Source organism: Rhea pennata, chromosome 1, assembly GCF_028389875.1.
Source record: "Rhea pennata isolate bPtePen1 chromosome 1, bPtePen1.pri, whole genome shotgun sequence".
In the NCBI taxonomy this organism is placed as follows: domain Eukaryota; kingdom Metazoa; phylum Chordata; class Aves; order Rheiformes; family Rheidae; genus Rhea; species Rhea pennata.
Genome location: NC_084663.1, coordinates 173,270,907 through 173,290,376, shown reverse-complemented (window position 1 = coordinate 173,290,376; position 19,470 = coordinate 173,270,907).

The window sequence follows — 19,470 nt, the reverse complement described above, 5'->3', positions numbered from 1 at the left end:
GCTGCAGGTTTCTGAGCAGGAATGTACGGGCACCACCAGAGCTCAGCTTTCCCACTTGATTCAACGTCATTGCACTTGCCACTAGGTAAATCTTGTGGTTTACATGAAGATGGTGGAGAAGAACTGAAATATCCCACGGGAAGGGCTGGGTGACCTTGAGTACTGGAATGCAAAAAATGGGGTGAAATGGATTACTGTAAAAAAAAAAAAAAAAAAAAAAAAAAGGGGGGGGGGGAAGGAAGGTAGGTCACACAACCAGGGACTGGTAACAAGAATTTGGGTTACGAGTTGGGAGCTAATAAATTAGAAATGACAGAGGAGGAGAAAGAACTGGCTGTGTCAGTCAGTCATAGAATACTTATGAGTACCAGTGTGTTTCAGCCACAAAAAGAATATATCAGTTAAGATATATCCAGTAGAAATAGGAAAAAAAAATGTAAAAAATGTCATCACACAAGGCACAATTCACAAGTCATCTGAAATACCATGTGAAGTTCTGTTTATTCCAAAAAGATACATTCACTCTGAAAAAAAGTCTAGAGAATGTCTCATAAAAAATCAGGAGAATGAAGAGCACAAGAGAGGAGACCCCAGCTGTGGTCACATGTCCTCTTCTAGAGCCACCCAAATCACATGCCATTCCCGGTCTTCCCATGTCTGAGGATGTGGCATCCCCGGACCTGCCAGCTTCATTGACTGGGAATTCACCCAGGGAAACGATGTGGAAGAATAAGGCTAGAAAGAATAAAATGGATGAAAATTATCCATGATTTAGTTTAGGGTGCAAATTTAAAGATCTTTTCTACTCTTCTGAATAGTGAGCTTTTGGAGCTGCCTTCTTTTTGGTAGAGTGGGTAAAATCTTTGCTGGTGTCCTTAAGGAGCATGATAGGTTAACAGCTAATGTTATATGGCACGGTTCCCTTAAAATCAGGGGGACAGACAGAGGACTGCCAATAGGCCTTCCAGTCCCATGTTCTGGTGTACTTGTTTCTATGTATATGAATGACTTTAGAGATTTATGTCATTTTTTATTTTCACTGCATAAAAAGAAATATAATAGCAGAGAACTGGAAGAGAAATATTCCTCCAAAGGAAGAAGAATGGATTCATAAAGCTTGGCAAATTACAGTCATTGACAAATTAACTCTGAGAGGTCACTATCAAGATTGTGCTGCAACTTGGGCACCATTCCATGTGTCCCACACAAGGGTAAAACATGTGCTAAACTAGTGCTTTTTATTGTCATTTTAGATAAAAGAATGACAATTTTATCTTTCAGAGAACCTAGGAATGGCTAACTGACGTTTACACCTTTCTTTTTGCACCTTACTTTGAACACATAAACGTACATGCATGGGTATGCTTGTGTGTGTGAATAAACATGCATGAAGTTGAATTCATATTTACTACTGTAATGAGAATAATCACCTCAATGAACAATTGCCATGCTACTGAAAGGGCAACTGCTCTGTATTAGCTTATTTAAGAAATTTCCATGATTATAATTATGAAGGCAATGTGGAAAAAAACCTACATTTCTAGCAAAATGTAGAAAAAGATTCAAGAACGGTACTATAAATTTACCAGTGTTTGCACCAGTGTGCCTTCAAAGACTTTGAACTAATATTGTTAGACTAGTCCCCAAATGTTAGAAGATGCTATTTTTATCCATATCAGAGTTCCTGGCTAGCTAACCTGTAGCATATACATTCCCTAGCATGTGTCCCCTATATACAGGATGATTTTTTACATCAATATTCTTCCAGCGTTTCACTTTACCAAAGAATATTTTATCATCATTGGAACAATTTCCATCATTAAACATGCAAAATCCCTACAGATCTCCCCCCCAGAAAAAAAAAAAAAAAAAACACAAAATCTACACTCATCAGTTTAGCAAAACACTTAGAAAAGAAGAGCCTTATTAGACAGTATGCTTCAGATGCTTTGCATGACTGGTAATTTAAGCCAGTCGTAAACTCAGCCTCACTGGCCTGTTAAAGAGGGATATGGCTGCTTTGCAACACCAAAGCAGTGCAAAATGGATAGAGCACATCAGTGAAAATGGTCCCAGATGTCTTAAATAATAAAATAATATACTAAATGCTTTGCAGTGCTAATGTGCCTTGTGCACACAGATCTCAAGGCACCTTACAGACATTAATGAATTAAGCCCTGTAAAGTGGGTAAGTATTATCCATATTATGCCCAAGGGGAAAGTGAGAAACAAAGATGTAAGATGATGGTCCAGGAAGCCTGTGACAGAAGTGGGAATAGAACCCAGGTCTCCTGGTCCCCACTCCTGTGCTGGAGCAACAAGACGCTCTGTAAATTCATCTGTCAGTTATTTTTTTAAGTAAATTTAGTGCTTATGAAATTGACAGCCCCAAAGACTGAAGAGCTCTATTAAACCACAGAACAGGTACATCACAAGCAGCGGCTTGTGCAGATTTTTCCCACGCTGTCTCAATAATACTCTTCAAATGCATTCGTTTGGAGACTGAGAGGGTTATTTTTTCTCCTTCCTGCCCATTCAACCTTCAGATTTCTCGGTAGAGACGATCAAGACGCATACTAACTGGAGCCTGTTCTAATGTGAGCAGGTAATAATAACTGGTAACAAATCATTTGCGTTATTCAGACTGCAGACCAGGAGTGAGTAATCCAAGACCTTTGGTCCACCGTTCAGTCTGCATTCACCAGGGCAGATTGTTGCTCGAAGAAAAACAGCTTTTCCTTGTTCATAACAAATCCAGCAGGCATCTTATCTTATCCAGCATCTGTGTTGTCTCCAGCACTCTCCAGAAACCTCCTGCCCTACTTATAACTTGTTAAAGGTAAAAGGATTAGGGTTCCTGATACAGGACTTTGGCATTTTACAGACACATGGAAGATGAGGCCACTACTGTTCCAAGCCAACAGCATAGACCATGGCCAGGTGGTGAGTTTGCAGTGTGGGAGTTGAACTTGTAACCCTCCATCTCATGACAAATTCCAATTAGAAATAAGGTGATTTTTTAAAATGAAAGTAATTAACTAATGGCATAGTTTCTTTAGAGATGTTGCTGACACACTATTACTTGAAAGCTTTACATTTAAATTATATATCTTCTAAAAGATCATTAGCTTATCCAAAAGTTATAGTTTTGACATAGAAGCCACTTGGAAAGTTCTTAAGGCATCCACTGTGCAAGACAGACATGCCTCAGACTAGCAGATTATTTGTGGTATGTTCCAGTCTCAATATCTGTGAACCAAACTCAATTTATACCTAAGCCACAAAACATTCATCAGAAAAATTACTCTTTCCTGAGCTGGACTGCATTAAAATCAATGACCTATAGGTAGAAAGCCTTGTACAGCGTTAGTGATTCCCTAAGGCAGCCCAGTAAGCGCTAATGTTACTTCTTCCAGAATGAAGCTTGTTTTCTGGAAAAATAAGCTTATTAATTCAAGTTTTGACCTTTATTGAGCACTTAGGCAAGGTTGTCCACCCTGAGGACTAAAGGCAGTATCTCCTACAGTCTCGGACACAGCCCACAATAAAGGATTCCAACCTCTTCTGAAAGGTCCAGCTCCCATTAAGTAATAAACGAGCACTGCAGAAATATTACCTTGCTTCATAAATACATTTTGCAAGTGAAAAATTACAGCTGGTTTTGCAAGGTCTTTTTACTAACTACTATGTTTGTGTACGTAGGCACACAAAAATATTTCTGCAGTCATAGGATATTACACATTCAGTCTTCGTAGACCTTTTACATTCTAGGTGTATGAATAACTAAGGACAACAGCATTCTTATGTGCTCTTAGGAACAGTCACTGCCTAGAAATATTCCCAGGCTCTGGAATTTGGTTCTTTACATTGTTGAGTTATCCAAACTGATTTTGCTGTGGTTTTGGCCTAGGCCTAGGCCAAGTAACTTTCTCCCAGAAATTCCTAGTATGATTCAGGAGTTAACAAGAGCCACGAATCATGATCAAGTGGCAGCAATTTACATGTGACTACCCTGTTTTGGAGGGTAAGGAGGTTAATAACATAGATGCCAATCATTCTGTGTAAGTCTGTCTTAGTGCCAGAGAATAGTCCTAAAAATATTTACCATATTAGATAAGGCATTAGAAAGACATAACACACACTTCTGTGTTAAGGCTGCAAGAGCATTTGAGCAGAGTGAATGCTGGATTTTTACTTTTGCTTTGAAAACAAATTAAGGAGTAAGGATTACAAACATCATGGGCAAGCTTGGCCTGTTAGGATAAGACCTGAACTTTTGGATTTAAAATCATAAGGCCTCAAGGGGTCCTATAATTTCTCTAGGCATTATTTGAATTAAGTATTCCTTCTGTTAACAAAACCTACGTAGAGTGTGCTACATAGGTGCATCATTTGGTTTACACTTTCTGAAAGGAAGAGCTGCACAGTAAATGACATTTGGGTCTGCTGCACTACAAGACACCTTCTGTTTCTCATTTTAATTCAGTGAGAGCATCAAACTTATTTTTGTTATTTGGCAAATAAGTGTGCAATGGTTACCTAGAGAGTTATTTAATAGTAAAGATTATGGAGGAGATAGAAATGAGTGAAAAAGCTCTTGGCTTGGAGCTCACAGCAAATCTTAACCTTGGGTACAAGTTAAGGGATAAGAAAGAGGCATTTCCCTCCAGAATCAATTATCACAAATGCTCCCACAGCCATGGCCAAAATCACATTACTTGCAATAAATTCACAGTACCTGGCAATTCTTTTTAAGTGCTTATAGTTTTAGATTTAGGGGGAAAAAAAGAGAGAAAGATTTAAAATTAATGCAGGAAAGGAAGATTATGTCTTCAACGTCCTCTACCATGCCATGCTCCATTTTGGTTACAGCCTCAGACTCATTTCCCGTAGCACCTTCTATGCCTGTTTTGGTGCCTCTGCATCTTACATGTTTCCTGTCTTTTCTCTCCTGTGCCCTCACCATTTCTCTGCACGCTATCCTTTTTTTTTTTTTTTTTTTTTTTTTTTTTGGATTACCTCACAGTTCATCTAAAGAACTCTTTAGACCAAGATTGGAGAGCTGATCTTCATCCTCTTTGTTCTTTTACCTTGAAACCATGCACATTTATTTACACAAGCTACGAAACTAGTCTCATAGCTTTCCACTTGTTCCTGTTTGTTTTTCCTTTGAGATTACATACCACGTACAGCATGTGAAATTTGAGGGAAAATGGCTTGCACTAGTAAAACTGAGGTGTAGGCAGTACAACTGCTCTTGGACAGGGAGGTAACTTCTAACACAGTTACAGCATGCTGACTGCATCCTAATATATAGCTGGCTGTAGAAGCCAACACCACAAAAATAATTCTGTGAATGTTTGCAAAATTATATATAGCATGAATTTGTTTTATCTGGAAATATAGTTATTATATGCTCATGGAAAGTAAATATGAGTTACCAAGACAAATGCAGGTTTGCTTGTGTTAATGCTTGAGGAAAGATAAGATTAAATTAATGTTAAGGATCCAAATATCTAAAGCACAGAGATTATTCTCTATGGTTATCATGTGTCAGGAACCAAAAACCGGTAAACGCAAAATTATGAACTGGTAAATGTAACAAATTTATTATTTTTATATAATATGATGCAACTTAAAACAAATAAGTGATCGGTGTCTCCAGAAGTGTCTACCAGTACTTTTCCCCGGTGGCAATTCTGTGATTTTGTGAATTAAATAATATAACTGTACCCTTCACTGCTAGGAGCATGCATTCACAAGCAATGGCTTTGTGATAAAAGTACATCACATTTTAATTCTGCACCCAGACACTAATTTTTTTGTGGTCTACTTTTCTGTAAGAATGACACTTTGAGCAAGACCAAAACAGGAAAGTTTTTTGAAGTTTCTAATCTTGCATGCTTGTTGACAGATTCAAAATCCTAGTGACTTCTTCAAGCCATTCTTTTGTTTCTAGGACACGCCATTCAAAAGAAGAAAATAATACCATATGAACTACTTGGTCAGTTTGAGCTATCCAAGCCAATTTGTTTTTGAGGTGTAATCTCACCTAAAACATTTTCTAGTTGATCCACTAAGACTTTTTAAATCACTGGGAGTATTAAGCAAACTGGAAAAAAAGCACCTTCGAAGAAACTACAATCTAAATATTCCATGAGAAGAAAATGAAGCAATGTCCATAAAGAAAATGAGCTCCTTGAAATCATTTGCTTAATTCTAGTTAAGATTTTCTCTATTAATTCATATACAACCAGGTAGGTAAGAATGAATACTGATGCAGATAGGATTTCTGCTTTCAGTAAGAAAATATCTCTGTATCATCTTGTTTAGGTGAGAAATAAGAGAGACGTGTTTTATTCAGATCTTGTTATTTCTTTAGCACAAGTGCACTGGAATAAGGAAAGTTGCTTTTCCCATAGCTCTGAGGCAGAAAGAACACGAAAATGTAAGGCAACTGTTCTCTGATCTTCATGTACATCAATTACGTGCAATAAATTCCCTGCTGTTTGAGCACAGACAGAATCTTAAATGCACATATACTTTGGCTATTAGAAAGTATAAACCAAATAGTGATAAACAGTGACTATTTGTTGTTTAGATTTATTTTCTGAGTAATATAACTGGGTGAAAAAAACAACCTAGTATTGAAGGATGTATCATTTTTAATCTCAGTGCTTTGGCTACTGCCAACATCAGATAGGGTGTCATATTGCAATAATTCAAAGATCTCTCTATTAGTTTCTGTAAGCCTTTAAAGTAAATGAATCTGTTACAACAGGAAATGTTAGACACATTCTAATTCTCCTAATTCTCCTTAGGTCTGAGACCCAAATTTATTTTAGGGAGAAATTCATGATAAACTGCATTTTACTTTAATGCATTAGTCTTTTTAACCATTATTGTTTGATACACTATCCAAGCATTTTTTCTTTCCAGTGCTTGTAATAAAATTGCTGTGGCTCCCTTTCACACTTCAGAAGTATTAGCAGTAGCGCATTAAGACTGTGAACTGCTACTTAATATTACCAACTTCGGGAAGTAACATAATCAATAATTACTTACATCTAGCGCTTAAACATATCCTACCCTTAGAAAGGGTTAAGCAGCTGAATCAGCTGTAACAGTGTTTCCTAAAGAACAATAGAAAAATCATTAGTGGGTTAACCGAAACAGTACCACACTTTTCTCTCTATTGTTTAACCTTTTGTCCACTTTACAAATATCTCAATGTAGTTCTTATCTTTGACCTTGAGGGACTGCAGCTTTATCAGTGCTTCCTTTTAGATCACAGATGACCTTCAGCTGATATCATTGAGCCCTGACCTGCCTCAGTGATCTGCTCGCACAGAATACATATGCTGAACAGTGCTGGTGTGTGCAGTAGGGGTAAGTGAATTATTTACAAAAATTTGAGTTGACACCTTTTATCAAATGTGGAAAGATGAAGACAAAACAGCTGCTATTGCTGTCGTAAGCAATCTGCTGGTGATTGAATAAAAGTGTCAAGAAAATGGCTGCTTGATGGCCTTTTGTTCTCTCTCATCCAGCTTGATGTTAGTTTGAGCTGTCAGTTAGGAATCACGGCACAGTGATTTATCAATAGGCTGAGTGACCTTCTGTTTTAGCTGGCGCTAGAGTGAGAAGACAGCACCCTCTACTGCGGGTAGGCTGCCTTTCCACGGGCAGAGCTATTATTCCTAGCAGCCAGTTATCACTTTCCAGCAGGGACATGAATCTAAAATAACATTCGCCTTTTTTGCCTTTGTTATATTTTTATCGGGGCTGAAATGCTTAGCTGGGAAAGCTCAAAAACAAAAAAAGCTACAAACTGCAGCATAGATTCACAAGCTTTCGAACAAAAGGGAAAATAATAAGTAAATCAATCACTGGTGCTCAGTCAAAACAAACTTGCTGTAATTAGACAATGGAACGTGGAAACACAGCGGCTGCGAGACAAGGCCAATTTGTGGCTTGGGTTTGAAATGCCGTGGTTATCTCCAACCAGATAATTCACGCATTGCTTGCATTCATTCTATAGCTCCTGTTTTTGCAGCTGCGTTTTCTCGCAAATTTTCTTGCATAATAAGCTGCTGTCTCCCATGAAGTTTTGTTGAACTTCGGGGACCAAAGAAGGCCCTCGGAGTGTTTAGTGTGCAGCACATGTCTTTTCTAAGGAGCTCATCCTCTTCCTCCCAGCACACCAGCTAGAAGCAAAATTTCTGCTCTCACTGACTTTACCATGACAACTGATCCCAGCAGAGGTTTTGAACTTTTGTCACTTCAGCCTACACTTTTTGTTTCCCCTCACACGATCTTTCTGCCCCACCTCCATCCCAAGCCCAGGAAGGGCTGACAGCAGTCTCCGAGGTGGTGAGGTTTAGGGCAAGGGTAGCCTGCAAGGAGCCAGGCTAAACTCTTTCTTCCCTTCCACTTTTGCCATGTGCTCAGTTTCTTGTCCCAAGAAGGAAGAGACACAAGGTTACCTGCCACTGTGGCATGCTTTACACCTCAGTATGAGGAGCTTTCAGAGACATTTCCATCAAAAGTTGCTTTCTGAATCAATTCCCACTTCTTCAGCTTCTCTATATGGGTTTGAGTTAAATTTCAGTTTTACTCAGGTTGTTTTACTCAGGTTTTCTTTTCTCTTTTAATAGATTTAATAGATTTAATAGATTTAATAGCAACATTCCTGCACTCAAGTGAGACAATGCAAGGCCCTACCTTCAAGTCTGGAGTAGAAGACACCTTTATGGGCATTGTCAGCTGGAAACGGTAACTGTTGATACTACGAAATTTTTGCCAGGGCTAAAGTAATAAGTGATTTTCTCTTGCCTCTTTTTTCCTTCTCTATCTTTGTTTCTTTAGGACCTAGCTACCAGCTTTACACATACATGCACACACACACACACACAAACACACTTTTTTTCCTCTAATAGTGGAGAAAAAAAGGGGAACCAGTGACTCAGAAGGGCTAGTATTATTTCCTCTGTACAAGTACAGCTTAAAAGTAATTCAGTGAAAATAGTTTTTCTTACAAACTGCTGTGAAAAGTAACATTTAAAATTCCACCAGCTGCCACTGCAGAGAAACAAGCTTTTCATTTTTCTTCTTTTTGATAATTTTGCACAGCAGGGTAGTTTTCATGTATTTGTTTCATTTTTTCCTTTTAGGGCCCACAGGTTAAACATGTTCATAGCTATGGAGTTTGGCTCAACACTCACCTATGCTGCTTCTAGCCAGACAGGATGATCCACGTGAGAGCAAGTGCACACTGCGCAACACAACAGAAGCGCAAGTAGACGGAGAACATCAAAAGAAAGTCAGGAGTAACTGAAGCCTGGGAATTACCTGGCGCTGCCATGACCTGGATGAGTCTGCAAAGGAATTACAATGAAGCAAAGGAGGTTTTGTGCATATTCATCCAGGGAAAATCCAGTAGTTAAACTTATGCAGCAAGAGATCTTCGCTGACCCACAGACCCAGATTCCAGGGCCATCTCTGTCCTTGTCATTCAGTCCTGGGAAAGAGGACCCTTGGCACTGCACTCAGCTGAGGTATGGGGCTGGGCCTGATTAGGGAAACCCAGACTGAAGGATTCCCTTGGAAATGCATAGAATATCCCAAGCTGAATGGGTACTAGAAACACAAGAAATGTTTTCCTTACAAAGGGATGTTAATTTCTAGGACTCTGTCCTAGTCAGACTGAAAAAGGCAGGTATAACTAGAAGTTGAATACGGGGTTTGTGTTCATGTTATTTCTTCAATATGTTTCTCTTTTTTTTCCCATTTTTTCTTCATAGTGATTTCCTTCTCTCTTTCCTTGTCTCAGTTTCATAGGCCTCATTTTCCCTTTACATTTCTGCCAAGTCAGAGCCAACGATTTGAATGCTCTGAAATCATGTAGTTATGCTGGTGCTAGCCTGCATGAAACCAAACAACAGCCAACATTTTCTAGGGAGACAAGTGTCCTAGCTGAAGCAATCCTTTTCCTCACAAGATGGCTTACTAGCTCAGTACCCAGAAACACCTTGCTGGTGCGTTTGAAGGTTACTGAATTGCAAGCTGTGCATAGGTCTTAAAAGCAAACTTCTTTAGATCATGAGAGTCTGTAATAGGACATAAATGGACATTTCATCTATGAAATGTCTGCTTATGCACTGTCCTCACGCCACAGCTAATGCATCAAAACCTGAAATGGATTCTATGCGACAATTTATTCCCCTGGTTACAGAAAAGTATGTCTTGTATTATCAATAGATTTTCTATAGTACTTACGTGTTCTACTAAGATGTCTTGCAAACTTCTAGTGTGAGCTTTATTACCCATTTATATTATTTCAATAAAAACTGTTATATATTTTCTTGTGTTTAAATAGTCCTTCATTTAATTTCCTTGTTGTTTAAGCACTCACTTTATTTCTCTTATACTTATAAAAGTATAATAGCTGGAAAAAAAATGTGTGTTCAATGCTCTAGCTACAACGGTCATCAAAATTATAAAGGACACATCTCTCTATGTTGTTTGGGGGCATTTTGATGGGAGTAGTGTTCATATGTTTAAACAATGATATTAATTACTTGCATAAAACATATTTGGTATCTTTCCTTGAAGGATCTGAAGTCATTAAAAAAATACTGATTATAAAGCACAACTCCTTAAGGAGATGAGGACTTCTGAGGTGGCATGATAGTACTATCTGTCATGAAGGCTATGCAGAACTTCCAAATCAAGACACTATTTTGAATAAAATTATTTTTAAGAATAAAATGAATATTTTAGGCTGAACTGTTCAGTGCCAAGCACCTGCTTTTGTTTGATTTCACTGCTGATAATTTTTTTTTAAACAGGGTAGGATTTTACTCAAGCAGTTCTACTGCTTCTGGTGAAAAGATATTAGGGCATGTCTCTGTAACCAGTGTACATTACTCCATGTTTTGTTTTAGAGTCATGTTCCTCCAGTTAACCATACCAGATCTCTCTCAGAGTCTCTTCTGGAAAGGTAGACTTAAATGTCTTGTGTGAGGATCTGAGAGCATCAGGGCTCTTCTCACAGTGGGTTTCAGAATTGAGATGTTGTTTGTGACTTGCAAGATGCAGCCTACTGGGACATAGCAAGACAGTTTTGCAATGGAGGTGGAGGGAGGACTGTTTTAAGCACAGGTCCAAGTAGACATTTCTGGGGATATTTACATTTACAAAGCAATTAAACTCAACTTTAACTTTGGAGACTTCCGCCCCCAAAACACCTACCTCAAATTTGTGTGAATTATGTACCTCTGAAAAAATGCCAAAATGCTTAAAAGAAAATAAGATTTGACAGATTCAGACCTGAGAGATTCTATCCATACGACACATGCTCCATCACCATTTAAAGGAATCTCCTTTGCAAATAAAATTGGGGTCTAGATTGTCTAAATGTAGGTTTCTATACTGCAGTTGTTCCCTATTAAGACAGGGTTTTAAACTCTCATTACTGTCAATGGAAATCTAGGACCCCCAGTCAATTACCAAATGTGTGTGTCTAGCTCCTTTTCAGCTGCCCTAAGGTGTCCAAGACCTCAGCATCTAGTGGGAAGACAAAACAGAGGACCCACGGGACTTGCAATCTGCTGCAGGAGCAGCTGGAGGCCAGGCAAGCAACTGAAATCTGTGCAGATACGACTGCCGCATGGATTGCTGTAACTAGATGCTCTCAACTATAGTATAATGGGAGCTTGGAAACCTACCTCAAAGGCAGATGTCTACATAGAAGACAAAAATCACTCGAGAACAAGTATAAGCAAGCACCAGCTAGGAACATACTACTCAATACGGGAAGAGACTGGGGTGGATGTTAAGCAGAGAGTAGTAGTGATGGGGTAAAGAGACTGAACTCAAAGCCTGTGGGTAAGGAAAAAGCAGTCAGGGGAGAAGGAGATGGCTCTGATAAGGGACAACTGACTAGGCAAGAAGGCTCAGCCAGGAAACGGGAGTGTAGAAAGGAACCAAGGAGACAAATTGGATAAAGAACGTGTGAAAAGAAATTGGGAGGGGGAGTCACTGAAGCTATACCTAAGGATGCTGTGCAGGCAACATGGAGGAAGAGTTTGGACAAGAAGCTAGAAGGTAGAAAAACTGGGGTTCTCTGAGCAAGAAAATTACACAGCAAGAGCTGAATGGCAGAAGTAGGTGGAGACAGCTGCAAAGGAAGCTGAAGAACCTGCTGAAAACCTGCTACTGTAAAGCCTGAGGGGAGGCTGAAGCTGAGCATGATTTGGTAGGAAATGGGGAGCTGGAAGAGTTAAAATTATGTAGAAAAGGGCAACTTAGAGGAAGACGATAATAAAAGTCTACACTAGGGCTGAAGACAAGCGCGTTTGTGCCAAAAAAGTACACTTCTCCTAGACAGTGGAAGGAAACCCAATACTCCTAGGTCTACTGTTTATGAAATCTGCCAGATTGCCCCCACAGGACATAAGCATCATGAAACTGTCTTTATTCGTATGTTCCACAAAACTCCTGCTGTATTCAGCTAAGAGGATGAACCTGCTGAGCTAACAAGACAAACAGTCAATAATCTAGTATTGCGACTCATTAGCTCAAGTAGAAAATGTTTTTATGATCTATGTCTACCATTCAGAAACTCTTACTGATTCATATGACACAAAATGACATTTCTGGATTTTTTTTTCTTTTTTTTTTTTTCCCCAGTTTCCCCCTGTCTTAGAAACATAAAGACCTGTGCTAAAAGAATTTTGTTAAGGATGAAAAGTAAGTCACTCAAAGATTACGAAGCTTTAGAATTAAAGTTATCTCTGAAGACTCCAATCCACATCTGTGCAAGTACTTAAAGAGGTCTCTAAACTGCCATCTTCACATTCTATTTTTCTCCCTGCTTCATTCAATGCATATTGAGGCTAATTCTCAAATAATTAACAGCTCTTCAATACTTTTTTGCCTCTTCAACGCTCAGTGTATAGCCTAAGGTCTTACTGCACATCATTCAAATGCTGCTTTGAATACGAAATTATTAATTTCCTCATAGACATCTTTGCAAAATTTTCCTAAATATTTCATAAATATTTCCCTTTCACAGCACCCCTGGCAGATGAGTGTCATTATTCCCATTTTACAGTTGGGAATAATGGAAGAAAGTATGTGGGTCCCAAAGTATTCACTAGCTTGGGATGTTCAGTTTAAGAACAACCCAAGTCCCAAGTATTTGTAAGCATGTAGCATTCTACAATAAAATTACAATTTATTTCAATTTCAGTTGTGAGCACTTAGCACTCTGTAAATCAGACTCCAGACACCCATAACACAAGAAACACACAATTATTGACCACCTGTTCAGTGACTTTCCAAGCATCCCACAGGAATTCCCTGACAGATGCACAGATAGAGTAAAATTCCCTATGGTTGCATTCAGCTCCCTTAACCATGACACCTTCTTTTCTCTTTTTGCAGTCTCTTATCTTGGTCACTATGCATGGGATTATTTTGTCAAACTTGAGCCATCTAGAAGTTAGCCCCAAGCTGGTTGTATGTTCCTCTGTTGACAATAGCAAGATTGGCTGGACCACTAAGCCTCTGTAAAAGATAAAGGAGATGGGAAAGTAGGTGCCCAGACTAGCTTAGAATAGACACCTAGCATTCAGAAGACTAACTTTTTGTAAAATAAATCCTTACCAGTATAACTTTTATTTTTTTTAAGAAAATAAATAGACAAGAGCATCCTTCAGAACAAAAATCTAATGAATCCCCAGTGCAGATACACTCTCTTAACTAAATACAGTAAGAGTTATGTAAGTGGACAATACAAATAAAAATGGTTTCATAATGCATATGTCCAGTGGAAGTAAACTAAACCATAATCTCAGCCTTATATCAGTCTATGTAGCTTCTGAAAGTAATTTAGTCACATTCATTCAACACAGGTTTTGCAAGTAAAACCCTGTTTAACTCAGAGGGAATGTGCTTGTTTCAGTATTTTCTGTCATCTGTTGTGAGTATTACTGCCTGTATTGTCACATTTTGCAATAACAATAACGGCATCCACATTCAGTATCATTATAGAGGATGTAATTTTCAATCCACAGATAATCGGTGCAAATTCAAAGCCCAGGTCCAACTCTTCGCATGATCAATAACCCATACATTTAACAAGCCACAGCATGGCTAGATTACCTAGCTTGAACCCCAGTTTTAGGGATCCAGTAAACCAGTCCTGTCATAAGTGCCAAAGGTTTCTCTCTAGCTGGCAGAGAGAAATAGATGGTTTAGAAGATTGCTCCAGAGGGCAATTCTGTCCACATAAATCTGGATCCTGGCACCTGGATCTCACTGCACACACCTGGAGGCCTGAGTCTGACCATTAGAATAACAAAAAAGAAGTGCTTGACCCAGCTTCTTCCAGGCAAAAGTCATGTTGAGCATACATTATTGACACAACACAGAAAATATTGTTTATAAATTCTAGTGCTTTGGAAAAGGCTGTCTCAAAATGCCATAAATACTAACAAAGTCACAAAATGGATAGAGAAGCCAGCACAGCCTTCAGAAGAGATGATACCTGAATGTCTGGAATGAAAGAGACATCCAACTTCAAACAAAAGTAAATATGTGCTGTTCATTTGTGACTTTTGCAGCTTGGACAATTTACAGTTGCTATATCAAGTGTCTTAGCCAATGCCATATGTTACCTTTGTACTTTTTACTGGTATAAAATGATGTGGTGTGCTCTCCAACAGCAAGATCTTAAAACGTTGGCACAGATGTAGCGTAAAATAAACTAAATTATGCTGGTCTGAACATCTGTTGCACCTCAAGATATCCACAACTGACTGCACAACAACCAGGTGTGCAACATCAGCTGTGCAACTGAGGCATATCATCTGCAAAGTGATAGGCTACAGCTGCAGGCTATCTCCTGTGGCAAAGGATATGTGCTCATGCCACCAAAATCAGAATAATACAGCACAGCACAAAAGGTAGGAAAGCTGGTAAAGTGTTCCTAGTGGGTTCCAGCTGAGTATCTGCAAACATACCACAAAAAACCATCAATTTCTCACCAATGAAATCCCTCTAGCTGACTCTTCATATATCAGAACAGTGGAAAACTTCATCAAATGCAGAAGCAGAGACAGGTAGGCCTTGTCAGGATTTACAAAAGACTCAAGAATGCAGCACATATCCAATACAACATTGTCTCTATGTGCTCCATTTATTTTCTCTGAGACTCTGTGCAAAAAAGTTGTAGCCATAGTAATCCATTTCATGGGTTAAAAATGTGAATCTTTCCCAAACTACAATATTTTTTATTTCACATTGTCTTCAATCTTTTCATGTGCAGGGACACTTTTCTGTCTTAAATCTCATGTACGTATGCATCATGACTTCTTCATAAAAGGACTGTTGAATAATATGTAAATTTTATGTTGTAATGAATTGGGTCCTAAGATCTTTAAAGGTCAGACACCTGATATAATACATCATGTTCTTTAATATCAACTACAAAATAACCGTAATAAATTTTGCCTCTACCATATCCTCACACGCTGTTACCCACAAAGAAGCACCAAAGGAAATGTGTCATTTGTCAAACATGTAGGGATACTGACATGTGTACAAGTAATTTTTAAAGTATTGCTAAGGTTAGGCATAGTTATGCAAGTTACAAGGTTAACTTTAGAGGGAAGTGACACACGGCCAAGCCTGTTGCTCAAATCCCTGGAAGAGTCATAAAGTCACAAGACTTTTAAAGACAAGATTCACATCTAACAAAATGCCTGTCAATTAAGACTAGCTAGCACAGGCTAGACACATGGCAAATTGCAGTACTCTTACTGCTATTGATGTGGAGTAAGCAAAACAAGAAGCTGTAAACAGTTCATGTAGGCACAAATTCAGTACAGCCTTTAAGAATACACGTTAGGCCTAGAAGTTTAAACATATGTTTAAATACCTCACTGGACAGGAAAGGCATAAGCATATGTTTCAATTCAAGTATGTGTTTAAATATTTAATATAAACAGTTTAGATTCAATACGTATTTCCTTAGTGGAAATAACATCTATCTACTTTAATATGCATGGCAGCAGAGGTGGAAAAAAAGTGAAATATGCACCAGAATTTGCATGCTATTATGACTGGACCTAGACTCCTTGGGCACACTGCAGCACCACCTGGTTTTTGTACTGCAATCACCCTCCTCCCCCCAAAAAAAGGGGGGGGATAGAATAGTCAGAGAAAAGCTTATGGCTCAAAGGCAAAGTTTGTCAAGAAAAAAAATGTGAGATAATTTACTGCCTCTTCACAGATTGCACAGGTAAAATATGCCTTCAAAATATGAGTCCAGTTACGAGGTATGTGAGTGGCAAAACCACCAAACTATACTTTATAGCAATATTAAAAAATAAAAAAGAAGAGCCCCTGACCTTCTTGAAGATGGAAGAAGAGAACTCAGGAAAGGTATGGATCATTTCAGCACAAGAAAAGATGTGTCTAACCATGGGTAGCACCACCAATAAGGTTTTGACACTCAAGAGTGTCAACTTCTTCTTAAGACAATAAATGGTTCAGTTTTGTACAGGGACCATCACAGTAAAATACTAAGAATCTAGTTTATCTTCCTTGTTGTCTAGTATGCTGCTCTTTGTATGGCCAGTTTTCTTTCCACTGACAATTTGAGAAAGCTTTTGCTTCAGATCCACTTGAGGTGCAGCCGACATAGATACCTACACAAGAGCTGAGTGTCCAAGTTGCAATTAGATTCAGTGGAGAGATCAGGTGCTCACTTCAGTTGCATGCACAGCACCTTCTAGTGCCACTGGAGCTGGTCAAGAGCATCTCAGTGAACCTTCTTCTCTCCAAGAGGTCTCACCTGAAACAGAGCTAGGCAAGCACACATGGGTGAGTGAACAGGGCAAGTGACTGCAGTGGGAGCTTAGACACCAATCCCACATATGGATGTAGGTGTGTATATTTAGACATCGATCTGAAAGTGAATCCCACATTTCCCATCTCTTCAGTTAGACCTAATTATTCAAGACCAAACTGTAAAATACGGCCCCCAACTAGACTACTGTCCTGCTGAGAATATCCAGGACTCGGCACCTCTGGGATGGTGAATGAGCAGGCTCTACTCAAGTCAGAACGGATCAATGCTTCCCCATTAACCACAGAAGAAGCCCTGATGATGAGCTCTTGGGCAGCTGAAGCTAGGAGGAATGAAATGGCTGCTTAATTTCATGCCCTTCTTTGTTGCCACTCGTAATATATTAGTACAATTTTATATTACTGATCTCATTCTGTGGAGTTAACAGTTGTGGTCAATGGCAGACAAACAGCCCCAGAACAGAACGCCCCTTTGAACGGAAAAAGTAGAAATCCTTTCAACCTTCTAGCCACGAGACCAGAAATGCCGCAATAGAATCAGCCTGAGAAACAGGGAAAATCAATGAGATTTCTCAGTATGTATGTTAGAGAGATGGTACTCACCTGCCTCGGAGGTCTTGCGAGTACTCGTCTGTTCAGGTTCGTGCAGCGCTCCACCAGAAATGAAATGTGTGAAGTGTTACTTTTATGCATCTTTCCTATGGCACTGTTTCTTCCTTCGATACAGGCATATAGCTAGCATGTATCAAAGAAAGAAGAGTTTCCCCATTAGTGTAAAACAGATGTATAATACAGGATTAACACCTGAAGAATATAATTCTAATTTCCCCATTTCATAAAGAAGCCCTAATTCATAAATGTTAATAACACTGGGGAGTAACAGTCTTTCCCCTGAAGAGAGATTAGACCTTATATCATATTGTATTTTCTTGGACACAGTTAAATTTGTCTTTTATTAGCATGTATGTTTGATGATTTCTTAAGTAGCTTACATTCCATTTATGGAAAATATTTTCATTTACATGGAAACTTGGGATTTTCATATACATGGTACAAGGATAATTTTTTAACCATTAACATTCTTGTTATTTTCTTTAAGGTACCGCAGTTCACTGTCAAAGAATGTATATTTATGGCAAGTATTTTCACTCACACCATAGTGATGTTTACCACAATGTGTGGTGCAGAATTTTCTAAAACATTTTTCAACATTTTAAATTAATTCTAATACAGGTTTATCAGTTCCTTGTTATGGTGCAGAAGTTATATTAAATTCTGTGATCCATAAAACCTTTTTTTGAATGACACATAGTTTAGTTTTTCATTTAGAGGCTATAAAAGTGTTCACAAAAGTTATGTTGGAAAAAAAATGATTGAAAGTGCTAAAACACTGTACAGAATATAAAATCCTTTCATAGACTTTTTATGACACATGAAACATGAGTCTTAAAGGTTTAATGTTACTGACTTTTATACAAGGCTTTTTAATTCTTGATTCCAGTTATGGTTCTGCAAATGAACTGTGACATTAAAAAGAATCAGGCTGGAACTGCCTCAGCTCCCTCTCTAGATGAGTTTCTCCTGGCCATGAAGGGTTCACACAACCTGTCCCACCCTGCCCACATCTGGTTAGCGCTAACTTGCTTTAGCAGCAGCCAAGTGTAAATCCTGCACTGCATTAAACCTGCTTAGCACATTGCATCCTACTCAAATTCATCAGTAAGGGTAGGTGGGCTTATAAATGACTAGGAAGGGGGAAGTGTTACTTACTTTCCCTTTCTTTTAGTATTTAATAGTGTGCTACAACAATCGGGTGCAAGATTTGATTGATGGAATACCGAACCAACACCGATACCCGCTCCAAATAAAGGCAGACAAAAGCAGTTATTCTGTTGCGTTCGCAGGAGCAAAGAGGCTTGCGCTGCTGGGACCGGCCGAGGAACAGATCCGCACACCTTGCAGCAGCTCAGAGAAGCTGAGTGTTCACACGTGTCTGCAGAAAACCTCTCTCCCAGCTCAGCGGATTTTCTGGACTGTCCCCAGGAGTCGTTTCACGCAGTTTCCGGGCCCTCGTGTGGGTGGAAGTGTGGCCAGACGGTAACTGTAGGTGACGCGCTCATGGCGAAATGCCGCGGGCGACCAGGTGGGCGCGGGTTCCCCAGCACACCGAGTGACCTGAGGAATACGTGCTGCATCGGGGCCGCTCTCCGGGCTTAGAATACGGGTACTAAAATACTTAGGGCATTTTAGCCTAATACCGCAACCACTGCTCTGTGTTGCCTCTCTCACATTTCACAAACCTTTTCACAAGAAAGCAAGAATGGAAAAAAACCTTACAAATATTTCACTGAGATGTTTCCACTTTTTTTGGCTAAGATGCCTTTTTGTGTGTATGCCTATTTCTGCTATTCAAGATTGTGCAGTAAAATCTATTTCAATATCTTCTACAAAAAAAGCAATTGGAAGATTTTCGGTAGGTCACTGTTGGTTGCTATTAAAACCATATATACGCTGCTGACTACATCACAACGCAACGGTACGTCTACACATCCAAGCACACAGATTACCAGCATCCTGCCGGTCCTTTGCCAC